The sequence below is a fragment of the Lissotriton vulgaris genome, chromosome 5 (assembly GCF_964263255.1).
Source record: "Lissotriton vulgaris chromosome 5, aLisVul1.2, whole genome shotgun sequence".
NCBI classification, from domain to species: Eukaryota; Metazoa; Chordata; class Amphibia; order Caudata; family Salamandridae; genus Lissotriton; species Lissotriton vulgaris.
Genome location: NC_141693.1, coordinates 678,104,987 through 678,132,286, shown reverse-complemented (window position 1 = coordinate 678,132,286; position 27,300 = coordinate 678,104,987). Strand labels below are relative to the sequence as shown.

The 27,300-nt window shown below is 43.6% G+C and overlaps 1 long non-coding RNA gene across 1 annotated transcript in view; it reads left to right on the top strand.

Moving 5' to 3' along the window:
- The window catches only part of LOC147711388 (uncharacterized), a 140,329-nt gene extending 113,981 nt beyond the window's left edge, over positions 1–26,348 (top strand). Inside the window, exon 7 of the long non-coding RNA XR_015295696.1 lies at positions 25,685–26,348. This is a non-coding gene — a long non-coding RNA (uncharacterized LOC147711388). The remainder of the gene's footprint in view (positions 1–25,684) is intronic.
- Positions 26,349–27,300: the final 952 nt, after the last annotated feature.

The window sequence follows — 27,300 nt, the reverse complement described above, 5'->3', positions numbered from 1 at the left end:
AACAACTTTGAGCTTCCAAGAAAACCTCATAATATAAGAATACTGACTTAACATATTGTAGTCTTGACCAACAGGCAAAGTGATTCGTAGAGGACCTAAGAAAAAGACAAGGCAGACTCTTCCTATATCCCCATCCCCTTTCCCCCCCAGAGACCTTTGTAATCTGTTTAGGTGATTCTAGAGATTAGTGGGGGCTCAAGGGGCGCATTGGGTTCTAGCACCATTCTGCTCCTGTGAAGAATGGGAACACAAAGCTACAGTTTGTGACAAGGTGCGCTTTAAAAATGTAGCCCTTCTTTTAGCCAAGCGCATACTAACCATGCATTGGCGTGCATAACGGCCCCCATCCTTTCTTGAGTGGTATCAAGCCTCGCTCTGTTGGAGTGAAGCAGAAACTTCTGCACTGCACTAGGACGAAGCCTGAAGAATAAGAAAATATCTCATAGCAATTGCCTGGGACACCATGCTAATACAATTCAAAGAGTCTCTGGCAGAGTATCCCTCTGCTACCTCACATCAGTCTACTCCTCCTGTGTCCTCGTCTGATGGGGAATAACAGGGCATACAGTTGATCTGGCCCACACTACTTATTCATGGCCACCTAACCAATATTGCGGTGGATCTGGCCTCACTCTACTTACGTAAAGCCCCCTAAACAGTATTGCATGGATCTGGCCTCACAGTACTTACTCACGCGCCCCCCCCCCCCCCCCCCAACCAGTATGGCCTCTACACCCTCAGTTGCCAATTTATATTGGCCACTCATACATACCTCTTTGTTCTACCCTCTCCAAGCTGGGCTTCCCAAACTTAAATTTTTTCCTACCTTTATACATTTCCATTTGCTCAATAATGGAGGGCCAAAATATTTGCTGTTACCAAGCTCGGGCTACTCCTGGCTGTTACAATCATAGTTCCACAGCTGATTAACACAACTAAACACTGAGGGGCATATTACCAAGCATAAGCGATAATTATCGCTATGCTTGGTTAGCGGCAATAATTTTATCGCTGTGCTTCGCCTATTTTTATCGCTTAGGAGCCTTGCTATTATCAAGTTTTATCTCCTAAGCGATAAAAATTGGCCGAAATGCATGAATATCGCTGAAAAGTCAGCGATATTCATGCATTACCGAGCTAATGCTCTTAGCCATGTTATCCACCTAAATTTGGATAACATGGCTAAGAACTGCTCAGGGCAGGAGTTAGCTTATGGAGATATTCGCGCCTAGCGCGAATATTTCCAAAAGTTGGTAATAGTAGATAGCAATGTTAGCGTCTGTTTTCAGTCGCTAACATCTTGGCACGCCCACTTTGCATGTCATTAGCGATGATTATCGCTGACATGCAAAGTGGGCCCCTAAATGCCCGCTATCGCCTACAAGCTGTCGCTAACTGGTGTTAGCGACAGCTTGGTAATAGGGAGATGAAATTATCGCCGCATTAGCGGGAAAAAGTCCCGCTAATGCGGCGATAATGGCCCTTGGTAATATGCCCCTAAATGTTTTTAAGATGATGAATGAATCTCTCTGAATGTGTGTAGTAGAAAAAAAGCCTACTGTATTATATTACTGTATTGAATAATATAAACACCTCATAAAAATATCTGAACAATCAACATTTGAAGCAAAACATGTCACAAAGTAATGCAAAAGAAAGCAAAGAGCAGTTAACAACAATGCCGGCAGAAATTGCTCTGGAAGACACTTAATCTACTCTGAAGATAGTCTTTTCAAGTATCAACATCTCTAAATTTGTACCTTAGCTTGTGGCATTCCCTCTCCAAATTCATTACTTTCCACATCTCCACTTCACTTTCACCTCTCAACACCAACCACAAGAGTTTCCCAATAATTCACCATCCTCGGGCAGCATGAAATGCTATTTCTCTAGTGGATGCTATAATCGTTCTTGCTTCCACCATTTGTTTTATACAATGCAACAATGCAATGATTCCAGTTACCTCCATTTTTTAACTCTGTATACTCCTCATACACCCTTGTTACATTGAAAGGTCCCCAAAATGTTGACAAACTCACACTCACTATTCCATGCTTCACTTTCACCAGCCCTCCTAAATCAATTACTCCATTAGTTTCCGTTCCTAATCTTACTTCCTTCACATTACCATCAAGATTTTAAAACGACATAGGTATCAATTTCATGCCGGGTTTCCCTCCTCTCATGGTTTTAAAAGGTGACATCTTAGACACTCCATTCCATGTAGTGCAATGATCCTAGATCATCTTGTTCACCATATCTTCAACATTGGATCCACCTTGTATAGCCCTCCAAATCAAATCACACTCTTGACCAAATAATAGGCCCCTTTCACGAAACCATTTGCTTGGGGATTATACAACGTTGTGTCGGTATGCCTAATCCCCCCTTGTACCAAGAATGATTTAATCTCATGTGACGTGAGTTGGGTACCATTGCCTGTTATGACTGCCCAAGAAAATCATTATTCCATGAACACTTTCTCTAGAACCACAATGGTACTCCTAGCAGTGCCATCCCTCATGAGTTTGACCACCAACCCATTTGGAATGTACATCAGTCATCACTAACACATTTCTATGCTTTCCTCTTACACCAGACATTGGCCCAATAAAATCCACATGCATTGTAGCTCAGGGCCTACCTAGATCTTCAATTTGACCACTGTCAGCCTGAACTCTATTTGTAAGTCTCTTTTTACTTTCCACGCAAGCCCCACACTTTTCCACCCACTGAGTGACCTGTCCTGTCCACTAGACATGTTCTGTTACTCTCCTCCTAGTCAGAGTCTATCCCAGATGTCCCCTATACACCGTCCCTATGATCTTATTTGTAAGTCCTCTCAGGCAGAACAAGTTCATCATTGCTTATGATAACATCCGGGCCACACAAAGATAATATCTCCAGAATCTTTATAAAAGGTCTCATGGAAGGCAAGACAGTGCTCTCCCTACGTCCACCCTCAACTGTACTTCTTTTCACAACTTCCAAGACCCCATCAGTTTCTGTACAGTACAGTGACTCCATTCTCTAGCATCATAACCACTCTCCTCCACCTCTGCCAACCATGCAACTTACTTATCAACCTCAACCCAATACAATGACAGACGTGAAAGACAGTAAGCCTGAGAATTACGCCACCCAGGAATGTATTCAATCATGTATCTATATTCTTGTAACCTGGATGTCAATCTGGCCAGCCTTGCACAATCCTTTTCAGCTCATCCAGGAGACAATTCTTTGATCAAAAGTTTATTATCTTTTTAAAAAAAAATTTTTTATTGGTTCACAACATAATACATCTCAAAACCTTATACAACAAAATCAAAGAAAGAGGGAATACCTTAATTCATTCATACAAAGCATACCAAAAAGGAAGCCCCAGATGTCATTTATATACATAACAACATGCACGATATAGGACTGCATAACATTGAATGGCAATTTCAATCTTCGTAATAATCTGAGAATGCCCCCCAGATTTTCTGTCCAATTTTTTTCTGGACCCGGTAACTGAGAACAGACCCCACTCCAACTTATATAATTTGTACATTCATGCTCGCCATTGCTGAAATAAAGGTGGATTTTCCTGAAGCCATTCTGAGGCAATACAAATCCGTGCAACAGTCATAGTGAAGAAGATAAAATAACGAAAGCGATATAGTCCATCAGCACAATTGTCTTTTGGGGTGTTCCCCAGCATCAACATTGAGGGAGTGATCACCACTCGAATTTTAAGAACCAGAGACATAAATTTTTCAATATCATATAGGAACCCTCTTAGTCTAGGGCAGGAAAAAAAAATATGTAAGCTATCTGCATGATCTGCTTTACACCGAAAACATTTTCCATCAAAGCTGGCTCCCCATTTAGACATACGGTGTGGTGTGTAGTATAAGTCAAACAATGATTTAAAAAATTGCGCCTTTAAGTTAGCAGACATTAAGACTTCTTTAGAAAGTAGAATCAAATCTTCTACATCAAGCTCAGTATCCGCTAACTTATCAGCCCATTTTGCCCTTATTCTCTCCAAGTCATCCGGTTTCTCCTCCACAAGCAGTCTATACATTGTACCAATCTTCACCCGGCGATCTATAGCCTCAACAACCTGATGCTTTTGTAAACCAAGTTTATGTTTTATAAGAAAATCCCTAATTTGTAAAAATTTAAAGAAATAACTTCTAGGTAAACTAAATTGATCACTCCACTCCAAAAAAGATTTACACTTGCCATCCACCAGAAAAAATCCCCCAAGCATGTCACTCCCTTTTTTTGCCATTTCAAGGCCATGCCATCCATAAATATGTTAGTTAATAATCTTGGAGCACCGAAGGGAGTATAATACGACAGCTTCCCTAAACCAACAGTACATGTCAGCCATCTCCAGGTCTTATGGGCTCCTATCAGTATTTTAAATCATGTCCGCTTATAGTAGCTCCCATCTATTTCAATGAAAAAGCTTTGTTTCACTTGTGTTCCCAACAAAATCTCAAATATAGATGGGTGGTTGTACATGTATTCAGTTGATTCACCTGTTGTCAGCACTCTCATTCTTAATAAAAAACAAACTATATAATAAAGAAAGAAATCAGGTACTCCTAACCCACCCCTTTCAACCGGTAACATCAAAAATTTCACAGCCCTTCTAGGTTTCCCAGGACTCCAAATAAATCTTCCACACAGTGCTTGTAAAGCCATTAACATGGGTTTTGGAAATTTCAAGGGTATTTAGCGGAACAGGTAGAGCACTTTTGGTAGAACGTTAATTTTTATCACGTTTGTTCGTCCAATTATAGTAAAAAATAACCGATCCCATCTCTCCAAAGAAGCCTTAATATTATCGTATACCCTGTTCCAATTTACATCAATCAATTCGGTCATATTTGTCTTAATCCGTATACCAAGATAAGTTACCTCTCCCACCTCTCTCTCATCTTCCCAAGTGGTAGCTCCTGAGCATAAAATCTGTGTCTTAGATGCATTCAGCTTATAACCAGTTATGGTTCCAAATTCTAGTGCCAACCTCTCGATCTCTAAAATAGCGGTATCAGGTCTATCAGTAACCACCGCAATGTCATCCGCATAAGCGAATACCGAAAAACAAAAATCAGAAACTCTAAAAGGGGGAAATAAGGGGTTCTGACTTAATAATTCTATAAACGGATTAATATATAATGCAAATAATAACGGAGAGCATGGGCAGCCCTGTCGAGTCCCTCTATTGATGCTAAAAGATTCAGAAAGCGCTCCCAGAGCTGAGATTTTAGCCATAGGTTTGACATACAAGGATTGTATGGAATTAATATATTTTTGTCCGAAGCCCATTTTAGACAACAATATCCACATATACTCCCAACTCACCCGGTCAAACGCTTTTTCTGCGTCCAGCAGAAAAAGCGCCAATTTCCGTTTATTTACCGCTGCCAAATCAAACAAAGTAATTACTTCATTGATGTGGTCCACAGTTCCTCTTCTGGGAATAAACCCGTGTTGATATCGTGAGACTAAGGATGTTACCACATTGGATAAACGATTGGCCAAGATCTTTGAGTAGATCTTATTGTCCACATTCAATAACGATATGGGACGATAAGACCCAAAATTATCAGGGGGTTTGTCTTTTTTGCAAAAAAACGCAATAGTGGCCTCCGACCAACTACTAGGAGGATTCCCCTGTTGAGCTATCAAAATTACATGAAGCAGTTCATCCTTTAAAATGTTAAAAAACAGTTTGTATACCTCAGCAGGTATTCTGTCAGGTCCAGCGGCTTTACCAACTGCAAGACTCTTTACTGCTTTCTCTAGTTCTAACATAGTTATTGGTAAATCCAATTCTTGCGCCGTTGAGGGTTCTAGGATTTTCAAACCAACCAACATTCTATCGTGCCAGTGCATATTAGGATCTGAACTGTCATCCATAGAATATAGTCCGGCATAAAAACTATGAAATATGCCAAGAATGTGTTCTGGATCTGTATGTGAATTACCCTGTACGTCCTTCATTGAGCTAATATACCACGCTGTCTGCTTCATTCGTAATCTGACTGCCAAGGTTTTGCCAAATCTTTTCCCAAACTCATAACTTAACATCCTAGAGGTTAAAAATCTCCTAGCAATTTCCTTGTCCCAGAAACCAAGAATGTTGGTTCTAGCCTTCGCCACCTCATTTTCAACCTCGGAGAGCTCAGTTTTACCCTGTGCTACTTCCCTGGTTAATAATGTCTCGGCCTTATCCAGGAGTTCATATAGTAAGTCAAGCTCTTTTTTTGATCTTTTACGTTGCCAAGATGAGAAGCTAACACACTCTCCCCGGAAGCCCGCTTTAAAAGTGTCCCAAACTATGCCAGTATTCGCCGTACCATGGTTATTAAGAAAAAAAATTGAATCCAACTTTGCATGTGAGTTTTGAATTCTTCATTCAAACCTAGTTTCCGATGATAAGAAAAATTGGGAGAAGCTGCCCTCTTTACTGAACTCTGTATATCAATAACTATGGGGGAGTGATCAGAAGTAATTCTAGGACAGCAAATATTCTGGGACGAAAAAGTAATCCAATCTAACTAATTTTTTATGAGGATGTGAGTAAAAAGTAAAACCATTATCCACTCCCCGGAGCATTCCCCAAACATAAACTAAGCCTTGATCTTCTAGTAGATTAACCAAAGCTTTAAACACTCTCGGTTTCCGGCCTATATAATTTTCATGCCCCTGCAATAAAGCGTTGTTAGACAAGTTTATATTCATATCCCCACATATAACAATCGGTTGTGAAAATTAGCTAACTCCACATTAATTTCTGCCAAAGGAGCGGGGTCATCCAGATTAGCTCCATAAATATTAACCAGCGTTAAATGTCTATTCCCATTTTTACATTCCAAAATGGCCCATCGACCATTTTTGTCGACAGCTTTCCGTCCTATAATTGTAGATTGGTCTTTAACTAGAATTGCGACTCCCCTTATCATACTGGTCTGTCTAGAGGCGGCAGCTAATATAAATCCTAGGTCTTTTAACACCTCTCTTTTTGACCATGGAATGTGCGATTCCTCAATACATACGATGTCAGGTTGAATATATTTCAATTCTGCTGCTATTTTATGTCTTTTTACTGAATTGTTTAATCGACATACATTCAATAAACAAATTCTTAATGCTTTCCGCCCCATTTTAAATCAAAATATTTAACGTTAGCTGAACAGCGAAGACAAAAAATAAGCAATACGAAACCCTTCATTTCAAATATCTTTTTTACCACTTTTTTTTCATGTATTTGTTGTAAACTCTTTTTTTCCCCCTGTTTTACACCCCCCGTGACCCCTTCCGCCACCAAACCTCCCTCAGCACCCACCCTTGCCCACCATAAACTTCTCCCTTCATAGAGGCTTTAGGACTAATAGTCCTGTGATGTAGGTTTGCCCCCGACCCCCTGCCGTCCCTACGCTGAGCCTTCAAATCATTACTAACAACAATAATCCCTCTATTTTAAGTGAAAGAAACTCTTATGCAAGCTAACAATTAAAAATATGTCAAATCTGAATTATAAGGACATCAAAAACTTTTTGGTAGCAATTTTCGTCATGAAAAATCTGGTGAGAGGCAAGATGGCGCCCGTGCTGGACGCTTGAGTTTGCTGCTCCTGCCGGACCACGCAGAGCTGAGGGAAGCGTGGTGAAAGAACGAAACTGGGCGAGCGTTAGATAGTCTACTGCGCTGCTAACTTTGGAAAACACGAGAAACTTAGAAACATTTAAAATTAAATCCTCCTATGATCGAGTTTCGTGTGGCTATTGCCTGGACTCGGCTCGCGGGACGCTGGGCAGTTTACCGGCAGCACCTGATTCGGCCGCTGCCCCGGTACACCTGGGAAGGGCGCGGCTTGAGATCGGAATCAGGCAGTGCAGAGAACGGTGACTGCGGCGAGCTGCGTGGAGTGAGCGGCTGTTGGAATACAAACATGGGACCAAAAGGAAGGAGAGCCCGGGGACAGGGGGCTATGGAGCATCAAACTGGAGCGGAGACCACGACGATTACACCCCTGTCAAAAACTTCGGCGGCACCGGTACTGGCCATTGCGACGACCTCTCCCCCTCCCACAGTGAGTAATAATATCGAATTGGAGGAAGCTACGCTTTCAGAACGGGAGGGGGAGGTTGCTGGTGTTCGTAAAAAGATACCGGACATGTTTGCAAAAAATAAGGAGGTTGGCAATGCAAAGCCTAAACTGGTGAACGTGGTTGGTGGCTCTGGAGTTGAAGTTGTTCAAGAGACGGGGACAACGTCTGCGCCTGTTCAGTCAGCTGCTACATTAATCACTGTTTCCACGTCAGGTTTGGGACAGTTCGAAGAGAGAAATGAGCCGAATGCCACTGCTAATTTAGTTACTGTTGCTGGTGCTGCTACAAATGTATCCAATAATGCTCTTCAATATGAGGATATTCCTCCTAGTGCCTCCACTGTGCTGAGTGATCTTAATTTGAATGCTGATACCGTGATATTTACAGGAGGAGAGACTGATTCAGCGGATTTTTTCTCCCTCTCAGAACATTCTATGTCCTCCTCCGAGGATCTAGCAGAATTATATGCTATGCGTATGAGTATGGAGGATGGCTGCCCAGAGGAAGAAAGTGGGCATAGTAGTGTGAATGAAGCAATGGAGAAAGATGGGACAGAGCTCAGTACCGTTCGTAAACTCCGAGTGAATCCGAGTGGCAAGGAGAGAGAAGAGACTTCAAATGCTGATGTTGGCCACATTGATTTGGATTTGGAAATGGAGGATATTTCATTAGAACTGATTTACCAAACTATGATGCAGCATAAGGAGGAAACGCGAGAAGATAGTCTGAGGGTACAGAACTCGTGTAAAAAATTGCAAAATTCTGTGAGAAGGCTGGTTAAATCACACACTGAATTTCTGACTAGAGCTACGGAGGCCGAATCTCGCATTTCCTCACTAGAAGATGAAGTGGCGCAGCAACGCAAGACTATAGAAAAGCACATGGCTGTTAAGGAAGATGTCAATTGGAAGCTCGTGGACATTGAGAATAGGTCCCAGAGGAATAATTTGAGATTTTTACAGATTGAGGAAGGGAAAGAAGGGTCTGACATACGTGGCTTTATAGTCTCGCTCTTAAAAGTGGCGGTGCCAGAAGCTGAGAAATGGGATTGGGATTGAGAGGTGGAACGGGCCCATAGATTCCCGTTTAGGGCCAATACCCGAGATCAGAAACCACGAGCTATTATAGTGGCTTTTAATAGCTTCCAAGCTCATGAAGTATTATTTCTGAAAGCACGCCCGGATAAGAAATGTAAGGCCCTTGGTTGTGAATTTTTTGTTAGACCAGATCTCTGTAAGCAATCTGTTGAGACTAGATGGCAGCTAAGACAGATAATAACTCAGTTTCAAGGAAAGGGTGCACAGGCATACTTAATGTTTCCTGCAAAGCTTAAAGTTATACAAAAGTTTATTATCAATGTGGAGACCAAAGCTCAACCTGCAGAGATATGTCCTGAAATATTCAACACTCCAGGCTGCAGCCAATGCCTTGCCTCTATGACTGAATATTTGCACTTACTACTAGTCCAAGAGCATGATGCAAAGGCCACAGTCTTCTCTACACTACCTAGCATTTGGGATAGGGCAGCCCCCACACCACAAGCTCTTGCCTCTACCGTCAAAACAGAATCCTACTGGGTAGCCATTTTACTAAGATGCCTGCCTTACACACTTCCTTACTAATTTCATTGACTGTATCTTGTTGCTCCTTGCCCCAGCCAACTAGCCATTACACCTTTCAATTCTTCATGTATGTGGATCTGGTGCTAAGCACTCTTTCAGACCAATTTAGGAAGAACTTGCCACCCTTGAGCAACAAAATCCTATAATTGATGTTCAAAAAAGTATCAGTGACAATATCTGATTGAAACTCCTTATATATACACAGAATCTCAAACGGCCATCAGGTTTTTTTTTGTGTCAGAACTGGGGAAATCCAACTTGAAACCTCAACAGACTTGACAATGCCCTTCTTCATCATTTCTTCCAGCATTTTCTTTACTTCACTCCTAACCTCCACGAGCACCATTCTCAATCTGTGTTTCACTGGAACAGCCCCTTCTTTTGTGAATATTTTGTGGACATATCCCTTCAGTTGGCCTAATATCGCCCTAAAAACTTCACTTACCTCTCCCAATACTTAATCAGTACCAATATCATCTACAACCATGACCTGACAAGGAGCTTGAGGATTGATTATAATGTGTAGATCATATTTGTGCACTCAACCCAGAATCGGTGGCCCATCTTCCACAACATACACCTTGCCTTCAATCTCTCAACAAAAATTGAATTGATGCCTGAAAATATTCTAATATTTAAATTCTTTCTCCTTGATATCTTCTGGAATCAATGTCTTTGCCCCTCAGTTTTGTAAGTGACCATTACTTTTCAAACATGCCTTTTGGAATGATGGCATAAAAGAATCCTAAATCCACCATCAACTCAACTTCCCTGCCATTGACCCCAAAGTTTGCCTTAGGTCTTATTCTCCATCCATCATCATTTCCTTCCTGATACATGCTTAGCACCCAGTCTTCTGGTCTGCTTTATTAAAATTCTTCCATGACACTACTTGCAACTTGCCACTTTCTTGCACATACAGCGAAAATGTCCTCACTTTCTGCATTCTTTATAGAATGCATAGCACGTTTTGGAAACTGCAAATGAAAATGACCGCCACATCTTTAACAGTTCCTGAAATTCTTTGAATTCTTACTGCCTCCTTTCTGAAACTTAGGGACATATTTATGAGAGGCTTGTGCTGCCTATGCGTCACTAATTGTGACTTGGCGCAGGCAGTACTACATATCTGCAAGCTGATGCATGTGGCCAAATTTGTTTGCTTTTGTAGGCCTGCGTCAAATAATACCCACAGCAAAACCTGCAGCACCACGCACATAGAAAAATATGCAAGGTAAGCATTCCCCCGTAAATTCTAACATAAAATGAATGCAGTGACATTTAGGGTTTGTCAATGTGTAAGGTATCGTTGGCAAGTGGCTCACAAAGCCAAAAGATTTCTGCGCATTGGCAACCCAGGCATAGGAAATGACTCAGTGGCTGAGCTACAGAAAAAAACTAGCTATACAAAAAAATTTGGCAAGCTCAACTATGGCATTCTGCAGCTGGGAGTCGCGGGGAGTCCACCACCACATAGGCAGGGCAGAAGAAGGAAGCCTGTTTTTGCCAGGAAATTTCCCTAATTGACCTCAGAGAGGATGAGGTCCGCGGACATTACAGACCCCCAATGGACTCTATTAAAGAACTGCTAAACAAGATAATGCCAAGACTACAGCCACCATCTGCCACGCTCATTAACATCCCTCTGCAAGGCAAGCTGATGGCAGTCCTCCACATTCTGGCATCTGGTTCCTTCCAGAGTACAAGAGAGTGGCAGGAATATTGCAGCCATCATTTACTGCCGTCATACCCTCTGTCCTGGATGCCATTATCAGCCTCATACCCCAGTGCCTCCTCTTCCCCAATACCCAAAAACAGAAGTTTGAGATCAAGCTAGGTTTTTATGCCATCGCGGGATTTCCCTATGTGCTTGGTGCCATGGATTGCACACATTTACAACTGGTTCTCCCTGCAGAAACATCACTCTTGTACCGGAACCGAAAGAACACCTACTCCATCAACATCCAGGCCATCGTGGACCATCTGGGAACATTCACCAATGTGCTAGCAAAAATACCCAAGGAGCGCGCATGAAGCCTAAATCTTCAGGCACAGAATCATCAACAAGTTCTTCCGGAATGGGCGAATAGGTAATAGCATACATGTTGGCAAGCAAACCTGAACTACTTCACTCACCTACAACAGTTAACACCTTCAGCGCGGCGCGAATTCTCGCGCTGTGCTGAAGGTTCTAATGAGCCAATGGGCTCGTGACGGAACGGTTCCATCATGAGCACAGGCCAACCGACGCTCATGACGGAACCGTTCCGTCATGAGCGTCGAAGGGGTTAAGAGAAGTTTCCCATGATAGCCATCACAGTATCTGTCAATGGGGCTAGGGCCATATGTAGGAGAAGTGCACCTAATAAGTGCATCATATGTAATACAATCCCCTAAGAGAGACATTCAGACACACAAAGTCCGCTTTGTGTGTCTTTGAATGAAGAAAATATCTAGAGCAATGCAACGTTGCACAAAATGCAGTGTTGAATCACTGTGTGCAAGAATGGGGTTCCATTGGCGTTGTGTGGGTGTCTCCATGCTACCCCCATGGTTCATGAGGCATGTCATATATAACACCAGGTAAATCTGGAATTTAGTCAATTCAATTGTTCCCCCAGGTGATGTGTAACAAGAATAAATAACTTAAGTCATCCAAGTCACCCCTGTTTCCTATGTGTACTGCATACTGTGGCACACGTACATAGAAGATCATGCCTGTAAGTGTTCATTATGTGCAGAAAGGTGCCCACTCTTGCTCAAAGATAATACTGCAAGCACTGCAGACCCCTGACACCATGCTGCAAGTGTGCCTTTATTTATTGCTTGGCAGCCCGTTGTCTGGCAGTGCAGGGTGAAAGGACTGTAATGCGCTGTATGACCTAAATCAGGAGAGGAGCCAGAAAAATAAAATGCGCCCTACTTTCACCCATATATAGAAATAAATGCATGAGTAACATGAGCAATCCCAACCCTTCCTATGAAGTGTTATAAAAAATGGTACCACATTGGAAATTTGCTGAAAATGATGCAAAATGATGACTATTATAGCATGATTTTAATAAAATGTGTCCAAAAACTACGCATTTACTTGTATTGATTTATTTCTCTCATTCATCTTGTCCAACTTCTTTCTTTCTTTGTAGGCTTCTTTCTTCTCTTCTTTCATCATCTTTTTTGTTTTTATGTGTTTTTCATTCTTTCTTCCCATCTTTCTTTCTTTTTGCCTATTCTTCTGTTTTTAGGTTACTCTCATTCTTCATACTGTTATGTGGGTCCTGGCATTCTTTAACACCGTTTTTGCATCTTTGCTTTTGTGTTCCTTCAATTTGTTAATTCTTTCTTTCTCTTCTTTCTTTCAATGGCCCATCCTTTCATCTCACATTTCTTCTTTGTTCTTTTTATTATATTTTTCTCCTTTCCTTTTCATTTCTTTGATCTTTCTTTTTATTGTTTCCAATCTTCATTTCTTCTTTTCTTCCTTTAAGCCTTTTTTCCTTATTTGCTATGTCCATTTGTACCCTCTTTCCTAAATGCTTCCTTTTTCTGTCCTTCATTATTTACATTTTACTTACTTTCCTTTGAGCTGTCTAACTCCATTGGCTAACTTTTTTAGTTTGTCATTTTAATAGTTTGTCTGTCTCTCTGTCACCGTTTTAGGCTTTCATTCTTCTATAATTTGAGGACCAAGACCTAATTAGGTAAAACGTGTGCTCTCTCAAATGTATTGATATTATTAAAATTAGGAAAATCTGAATTGCCTAAACTGTGTTTTGTTCGTTTTTGTGGTTCTTAGCTTCTGCAGCCCCTTTTCTAGTCAAAGGACAAAGTGAAACGCATTGGTTACCCAACAATGGCTCAAATGGTTTTGATAACAGTAACATTAAATAACAGCATATACATTAAATATCCAGAGAGCACAGGAAACAGAAGTCGCATTTCCACCAGGCTCCATAGACACACAAACTAGAATGCATTACATTCTGAAGATGTTCTTCTGCTAAGTGGGGAGATGTCAGTGCTCTTGAAGGTGCAACAAGCAGTGTTAGAAGCGCCCCTGCATTGCTTAGTTAATTTATCATAATTCTTAGTTGCCATTACCCAAGTGTCCATCTTTCAGAATGTGAAGAGGGGGTCCCCATATCTCACATCTTTGTTTTTACAGGTTTTACTTGCTGAATGACTTAGTTTTAACTTCTGACTTGCATTAACCTATCGGCCAAAGTTAAATGTCAAGAAGAGCAATAAATCACTTTAATCTGCTGCACTAGCACCCTGCTTTAGCTGGTATAGTGCCAGGTTCACTACGCCCTTGGCCTAAATACTGTGCATCACTGTCCATTCTCAGTGACATAGCGCAGCACAGATGGGTGACTTGCTGCACAGTGCCACTTTCCCAAATAGGTGGGCCCTAGTGTCATTTGCACATAGTGGGAACAAGGTACTGCAACATGTAGCCAATGATTCTCCACATTGACGTAGCCTCACTAGTTTGTCAATGGCAGTAGCTACAAAACGTTTTTGAGTAGTAATGTGTCATTTCTTTCTGTGTGAGTGGATCATCAGCACTGAGTGACAAATCACTATAAAAGCCATATAGTATGCCAGACAATCAATTTGAGTAAAAAGGAAACAAAAGAGATAAATGTGAGATGAGTTTGTCCTCAGTGGCGTACCTATTGTCAGTATCAGTCAACGCTCAACAATTTCAATGGTATGATAACAATTAATGTGGAAATGATTAAGTGTGTTTCACACATGGCAGTATACTTGTATGATAACCAAAGTTTCAGGAGCAACACATAAAGAAGTCTTTGGAAAGTCCATGTGTGGCATGCTATGTCAGTATAGGCCCCAGAACATTTAAATGTCAATACCAGATAACACTGTGACACCAACAGTACAAAACACGCATATGTCTCAGTCAACGTACAACATTCACATAGGTTTGCAGCTGCATTGATATTTGTTACCAATGTAATGGCTCACCTGCTCTGTGGTGTAAGTTGCCCAAATGAAAAGTATATACATCCACCAATGTGAAACTCACAAAGTGCAACGCAATGCTGGCAAGCATGTCATACACCAGTTTTGCAACCTGGACAAGGCACTACAGTGTTCTAGGGATACCAATCTCAACAGTCATTCAACACAGCAATGGTGAAAGAATCAAGGCAAAGAAGAACACAATCCCTTACAAGTTACAGGCATACCCATACATGCTAAAACCAAAGTATTGTGTCCAGGCCCTTGGCATACAGACACTTGCAACAACATCAGTGTGTCCTACCTATGTTAAAGATATTAGTTAAACATGTGTACACCAAACGGTTTCATGGAGCTGAGAAATAAGCGGGGAGGCAGTGTTGACAGGACAGTTAGCTTACTCGTATGCCTGAGAGAATAGCATGGTCTTGAGTTGTCTTCTGAACTGAGTATAGGTAGTCACAGACCTCAGTCCCGCAGGAAGCGAGTTCCAGAATTCAGGGGCCAAGACTGAGAATCTGAGTCCTTCATGTTTTTTGCGTTTGCAGGCGGGAGTGGTCAGCAGGTTCAGGTGAGAAGAGCGCAGTTCCCAAAGAGGGATATAATGCTAAATCCTTGATGAGATGAATGCTGGGCTGTCCCCAGCAAGGTCTTTAAAGATGGTACAACCCAACTTGAAGGCCCAGGGTTAGGCCACCAGGAGCCACTGAAGACTCTTCATCAGAGGACTGACATGATGGTATCTGGGTTGACGAAAGATTAGCCTAGCTGCTTGGTTTTGTACCAACTGCAAGGGGTGAAGTTGATTTAATGGAATACCAACATATAGCTCGTTGGCATAATCAATTTGGGAGAGTAGCAGAGCTAAGGTGACTAGAGTCAAGGCCTCAGTGGTCAAGAATCTATTGATCTTACGGATTCTACGTAGGTGAAATAAACACAAGTGGAGACCATTGAGCCGATCTGGTTGTTGCTAATTTGACCCCTAAACATTTTACAGAGCCTGCTGGGCATGGAGGGCTGCCCATCAGTGGAGGCCTGAAATGAGGGTTCCACGGGTTGACAGTTCCACCTGTGAGAATCAGCTTGGTTTTGTCGGGGTTTAATTTCAAATGATTGGCGTACATCCATTCGCTGATAAAGTTTGTGGTAGATTGAAAGTTGGATATTGAAGAGGTGGAGGAGTCAATATCAAACACCAGCTGAAGGTCGTCAGTGTAAATAAAGGTTGCAACCCTTCTTTTTCGCAGACCCAGATCAATGGTAGCGAATACAAGTTGAAAGGAAGGGGCGAAATGGAATAGGCCAGGGGGACCCCACAAGACAATTTCATTTTCTTGGAAGAGAAATTGGCGAGGTGGACTGCTTGGAATCTGTAACATAGGACAGAGGAAATCCCCTTAAGTGCCATACCCTGGATTCTGGCATTGCTGACACTGTTGATAAGGAGACCATGATCGACCGTGTCAAACGCAGCCGACAAGTCGGAGTACCAGGGCCTGGGTGAGGACCTTGTTGGTCCCTCTCCTAAGCTCGTCCATGACTGCTAGGATAACTGATTCCCCGGAGTGAGCTGGTCTAAATCCTGCCTGGTGGGGGTCAAGGAAGTGGGAGTGTTCAATAAAAGAGGTAAGACAGTTTGCTACATGGGCCTTTAGAATTTTGCCTAAATAGGGGAGTAAGGAGATTGGACGAAATTTGCTCAGGACCAAAGGGTCAGAGTTGGGTTTCTTCAAGATCGGGACAATTTCTGCACGTTTGAAGGTGTCAGGAACTATGCCTAGTTTAAGAGAATTATTCAAAAGTGAGAGGGGGGATCAGGACAGGCGCCAAAAGCTGCCTGTAATATATGAGGAGGACTGCAGTCCGGGGGGGAGCCAGATCCAACTTTTTTGAGTAAGACAAGTAAGCATGGGCGAATTTTGCGAATCTCGCGTTCGCGAATTTTGCGGATTTGCGAACTCGCAATTCGCAAAATCCGCTAATTCTCGCGAATTTGCGGATTTTTTTTTGTGTTCGCGCGGGTTTCTGCCAGTTCGCGAGGGTTTTGTACAATTTCGCAAACGCGAACTTACCTGTCGGGTCGCAAGTTTCGCGAACTTGTTGTTTCTACGTGTCCAGCCTGTTTGGGACACTCTTCTTCATTACTGCCACTCTCTGTCACCACTGCCACTCTCTGACTACTCATGCCACCCTCTGGCCCACCCATGCCACCCTCTGTTTCATCACAGCACCCTCTGGTTGTCCAGTCAGTGTACATTATTGTGGCAAAGCAAGCACACCTTCCCTGCCTCAAGTGACCTGAATTAATTTGGGGCTGATTAATGTGTCACAGAATATTTTTTTAGCTGGCACCTGCTTCCTTAGTGCTTCCTGATTAGTGATCTTTTGCACTTGCTAAGTGCTTTCATTGTTGCAAAATTAGTTACAACACCTGCCCTGCCCCAACTGACAATAATGAATTAGGGGCTGATTAATGGATTTGAACTTCCAGCCTGGCTCCTGCTTGTCTCCCTTAGCTGTAATTCAGGACCTTTGTGGCATATGTGTAACTATTCTGAGGTTCAGAGCAGGGTCACATAATAGTTGCAACTGGCAACTGAACTCTGGAGGGGCCCCTCAGGAAGCACTACAGGAAATGGCTACTAATGATGAGCCTGAACTTTTGAACCTGGTAAGTAGTTTCAGTTTTGCTAAGATCGTATTTCTGCAATTTTGCGCTTATTCGCGGGGCGCGAAGTTGTACTGGGAAGCCGCGAACTCACGCGAACAGTGCGAGCAAGCCATAAAATCAGCTGCTCGCGGATTTGCGGATTTTGCGGGAGATTTGCGAATCTCGCGGATTGATAATTTACCGAAAATCCGCAAAATCCGCGAGCGAAACGGATTTTCCGCCCATGCTTAAAGACAAGGGATTCTTCCCTAGAAATAGGGGGAATTTGTTCCAATAAGAGTGAGTTTTTAGATGTGATAGGAACGGTTGATGAATGGGAGGGGCTGGGGATACTAGCTTTGATGGTGGAAATTTTCTCAATAAAGTAGGAGTTGAGGGAATCGCATAGTGGTTGCAAGGGAACAATTTCACCATCACTCTATCCGGTTGTGCGAGCTCATTGACTATAGAAAAGATGTCCTTTGACTTATTAGCCAAGTTCATAATCTTTGAAGCGAAATAAGCTGCTTTAGTCTGAAGGACAGAGTTTTGATATTTTTTTACCTGGGATACATAGATGGACTTTTTTTTCTAGGGAATAGTCCCATATCAAACTACGTTCAGCCGCCTTTAGGCAAGGCAAGTTTCTTTAATTTTAGGTCATCGGAGAACCAGCGTTGTGGATCGTGGGGGCGTTCGATCTTGATTTTGTTGACTGGGGTGATGCTGGCGCTGGCAGATTCAAGCCACTGCTTGAGACTAATTGCCTGATTTCAGAGGGACTCCTGCTCTGCAGGCATAGTGGCCTCTAAAAATGTACAGAACTTGCCAAGGTTGGCCCGATTCCAGTTTCTAGCCAGGTGATTTCCCCTCTGGGAAGGTTTAGTTAGGGGAGCACAGGCCATGATAAATGTAATGAGGTGATGGTCTGACCATGTACATGGGGAAATTAGCATCTTTGAGATATCCTTTTATGTGGGTAGCAGGGTTCACATGCTGGATACAGTTCATTTCAGAGAGGAGATCTGTTAATTCAATGGAACCAGCACTCTCCTGTCTGTCATTCGGCCAATAGTTGAAATCTCCGATTATAATGATTCTGGCCTGGTTGATGACTAGCTGGGAGATCATTTCACCTATCAGTTGGGCAAGTGAATGCATGTGATAGGGGGTCTGTAGAATAAGGTGCAAATAAAGGAGGACTAAGGCGATTCGAATTTTAATATGAGGCTGTCGACCGAGGGTATGCCTGTAATCCCTATTCGAGTAAACTGGAGTTTTTGGTGGATGATAGCTGCAACCCCTCCCCAAGCCCAGCCCGAGGGCCTATTAGCCTGAAGGATATAGCAATCTTTGGGAACTGCTGCCAGAATATCAGAAGAAGATTCTGCTGTAAGCCATGTTTCAGAAAGAAGTAGGATATCGGGTTGTCAGAGTATATTAGCTGGATAATCTCTAGCTGATGTTTCACCATTGAACGAGTATTTAAATAGCTAAATGTGAGTCCCCCCACCTCCTGTTGCTTGGAGGTGGTGGAGTCAAACAGGCCATTTTCCTCGACAGGTACCTCCCGGTGGTTAGGTTGATCAGAGAGCTCTGGATAGGAGACCCTGTGAGTAAGGATCCCTGCCTTATTAGCTAAATACCTGATACAGACGTTAATAGGCCAATCACCTTGCCACTGTTTCATCTCAGAAGCTGAGTAGGTTAAGAACTGGGTATAGTGTTTGGCCCCTAGCCCCAGCTGGCCACAGACGGGCACAGACAGGCATGCCTTTGGCGCCAGCGGCACGCCTGCTGCGCGCATCCACTACGCAAGGAGAAAGGCATGCTAGATATATAGGCTGAGGGCGTTAGAGCGCCAACCTTCAGCTCTGCCCCTCAACAGCCTCCAGCTGCCTAACACCTGGACTCTGACACATCAACACCCTCCACAACAAGCGGGGAGATGCCACGGTGGACTGGGATGCAGGCGTCAGACTCGGGATAGGAACAAAGTGCAAAGTGCAGGTAGGAACAGGGTTCTATGTTTCAGTTTTAAAAATGCAGTGCAAGGTGCAACAATCAATTGTAAAAGTTTAGTATTAAAACAAAAAGCTAAAATCAAAGTGAGAGTGTAGTATTCAAGCGATACAGGAACAGAGGCCACGCCTACCTGCAGGCCACGCCCACTCACCTTTGTATAAAACGCTGCCGACAGCGCGACCTAGCCAGAACTTCGCAATCTCCTGAGGCGGAAGCCGGGAGAGGACGGAATATTTTTAAAATTTGTATTTTGTGTCACTTGATAAAAAATTGCATTTTAACTGCGCACTCACCCTTCAGGCACCTCCTTTTGGGCTAGAAGTACGCCTAAACAGAGACCCCTTCGCTGCACCGATTCCGCCAAAACAAACTGTTCTGCCGCCATTGCCGGCGAGGAACAGAGGCCACGCCTACCTGCAGGACACGCCCACCCTCCCCCTCTCCCACCTTTAAAGATGTGCAATCACCGGACGCGCAGCGGACGGGCGCAGCGGGCGCGCCGTTCGCGCGCCGAAGGCGCGCCTAAGGCAAGCCCGTCTTCGCCCGTCCTCGCCAAGTCCTCGCCTCTCGCCAGACCCCCTGCCCAAAAGTCATACGTATACGACAGTAATACACTGTGGTCACTCAACCCTGGCCTGAGATGCGACAAGCTAGAGGGCTGCATTGGTCGTACCACCCTCCACTGTAAAAGCTGTAACCTGGTCTTACCTGTACCACGCCATATCAGCCAGAAAGAGAACAAAAGGAAGGAAACGTCACTTACCATCATGCAGCTGAATGTCAGATCCCTGGTCAAACACCATGCGGAGGTAAGAATGCTATTAATGGATGAGAACCCAGATATAATGTTTCTGAGTGAAACCTGGCTTAAAGATGACCTAACCAGTATTCCCAATCTAGCTATACCGGATGGGTTCGCTATGACCTGTATCAATAGAGACTCAAGAGGAGGGGGCATCGCCGCCATCCACAGATCCTCCTTTACCTGCTCCTTTCTAAAGGAAAGCATTGCGGACTGTGAATGCGCTCGCTTCAAAATCTCCACTAATCCAAATTGCACTTTTTCAGGCCTGTTCATCTACAGACCGCCGGGGCCTTCCACGAAATTCACTGAAGAGCTCATTGAGGTAACTCACGCTATGATTACTGACTCGGCCAACTTCACAATCTTAGGAGATCTCAATCTCCATATAGACAATTCATCGGATGCTAAAATCAGCAACTTTACAGCAGACCTAGCTGCTCTTCAGCTAATTCAGTAGTGAGTTACAACGGGGTAGACCCTGAGAACTCCTTGACCTAGGTCAATTAAAGTAGGTACATATATAGGGGGTCGGAGTCTAATGTAAACAAAATGGGAAGAAATCTCACAGTAGTACTTGTTTCCTCAGTGAAAATACTTTCATTCTTATCAAAGGCATCAATGTGGCTCAACAAGCAAAGAAAGAATTCAGTACATTCGGTGCATGTTTATTTAGCACATCTTATGTTTATAAACTGCATGAATTTCAACCCAGAGGGTAGGTGATATTGCAATTAATGCATTGGCAATATAAATTTAGAAACAACACATTTCTAAGTCCTTAAATCTACTCGAAAACATGTCAATGCGCTCGAGGTGCAAAGAGGAAAAGGGTTAATTAGAAGGGATGGGTGGGTGGGGGTGAAGGTGGGGACCGGGTAAAGGTGGTGTGACTGAGTAGAAATCACAGTGAAAAAATGAAAAACCTTTACAGCCTATATCGATCAGAAGGTTCCACAAAAAATCTCAAACATAGGTTACGTAGTCATCCATTATTTAGTCCTATGTTTGGAAACATGAGGGGTAATGCTAGTCGACCCTTCCCTTATAAAATTGAGCATGTTAACGCTGATCCATGTATAGACAGATGGCCCATGTTTTTAACAACAGCGCTCTTAATGTATCAATGCCTTGTGACATTTTGGCGCGGTACTTCAGATCAACCTCCAACTCAGTTTGATACTTTATTTCTAGAGACACACGGTGTTCCATCACGGACCGGCTGGTCCAGTGAACGACGGAACCCCACAAGTTTGAACAACCTTGAGACAAGCTACCAGTAAGTGTCTTCCCCAACTATCGTTTTCCATTGTGGATGTAGCGTGAGTCCGCTTCATCCCAGGTGGATCAACTCAAGTTTTACTGATACCACCTTCACTTAATTACAGATTTTACACATCACTAAGGAACCTTGAAGGTCCCCAGGCTGCAGGCCCAAATGGGCCTCATGCGAAGTAGGTAACTTTTTGGTTTAACTTCGAGTGCACCTATCAATATATAGAAGTACAATATACATTTATGGCTTTTGCATTACTTATAGGCGCTCCTGTTCAAATCCTACGTCCTGATGAAGACCCCATCCTGAGGTTCTGAATCACCCGCACCTTTCAGGGGTCGAAACGTCGACTAGCATTACCCCTCATGTTTCCAAACATAGGACTAAATAATGGATGACTACGTAACCTATGTTTGAGATTTTTTGTGGAACCTTCTGATCGATATAGGCTGTAAAGGTTTTTCATTTTTTCACTGTGATTTCTACTCAGTCACACCACCTTTACCCGGTCCCCACCTTCACCCCCACTCACCCATCCCTTCTAATTAACCCTTTTCCTCTTTGCACCTCGAGCGCATTGACATGTTTTCGAGTAGATTTAAGGACTTAGAAATGTGTTGTTTCTAAATTTATATTGCCAATGCATTAATTGCAATATCACCTACCCTCTGGGTTGAAATTCATGCAGTTTATAAACATAAGATGTGCTAAATAAACATGCACCGAATGTACTGAATTCTTTCTTTGCTTGTTGAGCCACATTGATGCCTTTGATAAGAATGAAAGTATTTTCACTGAGGAAACAAGTACTACTGTGAGATTTCTTCCCATTTTGTTTACATTAGACTCCGACCCCCTATATATGTACCTTCAGCTAATTCAGCTCGTCCAAACCCCAACACATGTTGCGGGCCATCTGCTGGACCCAGTATTTACGAACATTCCAGAGGCCAGAGCGGATGATCCTATACCCATGGCCTGGACGGACCACTCACTAGTAACCTTCTCCATCCCTAATAACCATCCCACCATAAAAAAGTCTCCAACTTCCTGCCTAAAACGACCTTGGCACAAACTCCAACAATGTGACCTAGCAGCTAGTTTGGGGAGACCTAACCTGGAGGATATAGATGACATTGAAAAATCATATATGTCCTTCCAGAACTGGATTACCAAGGGACTGGACGCCATTATACCAGGGAAGTGGACCAAAGGGCGTAACACCCCTTCCAATCCCTGGTACAATGAGAACCTCAAAACAATGAGGAAAGTCTGTAAAAAAATGGAGCGACAATGGAGAAAGGAGTACAAGCAGGAGGACAAAAATGCATATTTGACCACTCTCAGAACGTATCACAAGGCAATCCGGGTAGCCCGTGCTGCCTTCTACGCCACTGAGATAAATGCTAGCCCTAACCCCACGAAAACTATCTTCCAAATCGTGCAAAAACTACAAAACGGAAACAAGCCGGCTTCTCACATTACCTCCACGCAATAATGTGAAGACCTAGCTACCTTCTTCACGGATAAAGTGAAAAAAATCTACAACGCCTTCACCCAGGATAGTCCAGAGGACATCAACCCTCCCATTACCATCCTCGGAGACTCTAGTCTCACACGCATACCCGCCATCTCCGGTGAAGAACTCTCTAAACTTTGTAGGAAGGTGAAATCGGGCGCACCCACAGATCCGATGAGGCCTACTCATTTTCTGGAAGCCTTGGAATTCTTCCTCCCACCCTTGACCTCACTCCTTAATCTTTCATTTGCCACAGCTACGGTCCCCACCTGCTGGAAACAGGCCTGGGTAACACCGATCATAAAAAAACCCTCCCTAGACCCCGCTAAACCTGAGAACTACCGGCCCGTTTCTCTGCTCCCATGGGTCGCGAAACTTGCGGAAGCTCACGCTAACAAAATTCTAAGTGAGCACATGGCGAAAAACAACATCCTGGACCCCTCCCAGCACGGGTTCAGGCCGGGCCATAGCACGGAATCCGCGCGCCTAACTTCCACAGAAAGCTTACGGGAAATTATGGACTCCGGCAAAAGTGCCGCGCTGATATTACTCGATCTCAGCGCGGCCTTTGACACGGTCTCCCATGCCATCCTATTGAAACGCCTTGAAAACATAGGTATCGTAGACGCGGCACTTCAATGGTTTAGATCATTCCTAACCAACAGATCGTTTAGGGTATCTGCCCCTCCGTTTATCTCCCAACCTCAAAACATAGGACAAGGAGTTCCACAGGGCTCTGCCCTCAGTCCCTCCTTGTTTAACCTATACATGCAACCCCTGGCGGAGGTTGCCAAGAAATGGGGCCTCACAATGGTGTCGTACGCCGACGACACCCAGTTGGTCATCAGCCTCAACCAGGCCCCCTCTCCCGATGCCACTAGATTCAGGGATGGTCTGACTGCCGTTGCTAAATGGATGACGGCTAATTGCCTTCAACTCAACTGCAGCAAAACAGAGGTGCTGATAATGGGGAAAAATAGTGACAACTGGAATGACCTCTGGTGGCCACAATCACTGGGCCCAGCACCCCCCCCCCAAAGACTCTAGCTAAAAACCTGGGAGTGTGGCTGGACTCTGCTCTTAGCTTCCAGTCGCACACAAAAAAAGTTGCCGCAACCTGCATTGGCTTACTGAGAAGCCTCACCCCCATCTTAGGCTATTTTGACTCCAAAACTCGACAACTCATCGTACAATCTACCATTCTGTCCAGACTGGACTACGCGAGTGTCTTGTTGCTAGGAGCGAATAAAACTGAAGTTAAGAGACTCCAACGGATACAAAATTCGGCGGCAAGGGCTATAGTAGGTCTCCCAAAAAGATGCTCGGCGAGAGCGACCATTCACAGATTACATTGGTTACCCATGGAAGCCCGCATCCAGTTCAAGGCCCTCATATTCGCCTTTAAAATCATGAAGAACGAAGGCCCGGAGCTACTCCGCTCGCTGTTGACCCCCTACACTCCCAAACGGAACCTCAGGTCCATGGGGCAACACCTAGCAATGGTACCCCACACTAAGTTCTGCCGCATCGGAGGGCGCTCCTTCAAACTACTGGGGGCCAAATTATGGAACTCCCTTCCCCTCAATATTCGATGAATTGACAACATCCTAGCTTTCCGCAGAGCAACTAAAACCTATCTCTTCCCCCCCTGTTAGGTCCCTCCCTTCCCCTTGTTTCAGTTGGTTGTGTTATGGTTCCAGCGCCGGGACGCCCCGTTGCGGGGGCAGCTGTTTGCGCTTTACAAAACTGATAACATAACATAACATAACATATGATCAGTTTTAGCAGCAGTAACTGACTTGTGTCTGCGTGTGTCCGCTGCATGAGGAGAACGGTATGCTAGATATATAGGCTGGGGTCGTTAGAGCGCTAACCTTTCGCTCCGACCCTAAACAGCCTCCAGCTGCCTAACACGGGGACTCTGACATGCCAGCACCCTCCATAATAAGCGGGAAACCCAGTGGTGGACCGGGATGCAGGTGTCAGACCCGGGAGAGGAACAAAGTGCAGGTAGGAGCAGCGTTCTATGTTTCAGTTTTAAAAATGCAGTGGAAGGTGCAACAATCGTGACACCACACATCTCATTACCTATGTGTCAATCCAAGTGTGCCATGACAAATTCTCTGATGAAAAGCAACAGCTGAAGGCTGACAATAAATTATACAACTATCCATATAACATGCTAGAAATGCACAGTATGTATGCACCAAAATCAAATGCTAAAGTAAACAATCTATTGAAAGGCTCTGTCCTTGTCATGTAGGGCACCAAGAATATCAGTGGTTCCACAGGGACATTTGTATGTGTGAGTGTAAAACATGTTGGTTTTGTCACAGCCTACCTAGGGATAACTAAGAGGCCCAACATCATATGCATATGCAGTGAGTGCACATAGCTTAGAGTGGTAAAAACCTCTCAAAAGACCTATCACAGTAAGCTATTGGCCAAACATGAATGTCCACATGTAGAAGTATCCAAAGTATCAGGACATGCTAATCTTTTGCTATGACACAGAGAACTGGAAGAAACATGTATAATACAATGGACAAATGTATATGTAACATGAATGGTCAAATACTGTAAAAAATGTGTATAAGTAATGTAGTACAAATAACACACATAGACCCAGGAATGTGGCTGTAACAATCACCATAATGATTGACAGAATTTCTTTTTTTCTATTTCAGCTGACCAATATTAAGCTCTACAGCCATGGGTCATTTCTTCAATTGCACAACCCCAGACTGAACTGGAAAGACAGTACAACCATGTACTGGCCAAGACCAGGAAGACTGTGGGCCATACCCTTGGTGTGCTGAAGTCCTGGTTTTGATGCCTGGACATGTCAGGATATATTGCTATACTCGCCCCCTATGTACAAGATCATCCTTATATGTGCCATCCTACACAACATATGTGTATAGACAAATGTCCCATGGGACGTGGACCATGAGGAGCAGCAACCAATGGTGAAGATGGAGGAGTCTGAGAATGAAGGAGTTATGAAACACAAAGGCTGGTACTCTGCGACGCGATCATATTGTGCAGAATTTCTTTGCGCACATTTCCTTTTAGTGGATGGACAAAATCTCTGATATGAACTGAATTTCCCAAAATGTAAATAAAAGTTTGTACTCATGCCTTGTTTTGGAAATAGTATCCACAGTCACTGTACACATGAAGTCCCTCACATCTTTTCTATTTGAATTAGGCCTCAAAATGTAACAATCATATTGTCACCCATTGAGCAACATGGGGCCGGGGATCTCATTAATCAATCCACCGATGATTGAATGCAATGTGATCAGTGTACTGCATTAAAGGAACAGGCCAGGCATGCCACATATCCACATCCAAAATGATCATTTCTGTCCTCGTGCACTTGAGCAGTACAGTGCTACACAGCTAGTAATCTTGTATTCTGCAGCAGCAAAGTCTGTTTCAGATGGCCCTCAGTGAGTGTTTGAACACAAACCACCAAATCTGGTCATACCGGAGAGAATCAACTGAGTGAAGTGTGTCTCACCAACGTGGGAACATGCAGAGTGGAAGCACTTTGCAGGAGCGAATGTTGTAGCACATACCTTTACAGATCATGAGTGGCAGTTGTGATGGGCAAAAGACAAGTACAAGATGACAAGTTGTTGTTACAGAATGCATACATGTATGTCTGTGGAACTTCAGAAACACTTCACACATGACTCAGTTCCTGGTCAGATTGTGATATTTACCACTTCAGGCCACAGTGATCAGTATGCACAACTCAGTAGCCTTGCACAGTCATGTGATGAGAGTCAAAGTCCTGTAACACAACACTATGAGCAGATTACTTTGCTTTGTGAGTAATTACATAGAGACGCATGATAATGGAGATGTTTATTGCAAACATCTCAACACTTGAAGACTAAAGAGATGTTAAGAGTGTGATATGCCCATGTGAAAAGTCCGTCAAAACTGTATGGTTACCCACATACATTCAAGGAACATGGGGTGATGGAGGAATTTGGATACACACTTAGCTCAGAATGCTAGAGTAGTTTACCCCTGCCCTGAGTGCACAAGGGAACAATCAAGGGGTTCACTAATCCTGTATTACCCCAATGGGGAAATGGCATTTGAGTGTGAGCCATCACACAGGCCTGGGTCAAGGAATGCTGTATTCTTGGACCAAGAGGCCCACACAAAGACTGGACCTAAGAGTAGATGTGCCATTCATTGAACATCAGTAGAGTACCAGACCATGTCCATCTGGTTCACTGCAGTGAGGACTAATGGCTTAATCACCTATTTCAAAGGTCTATTG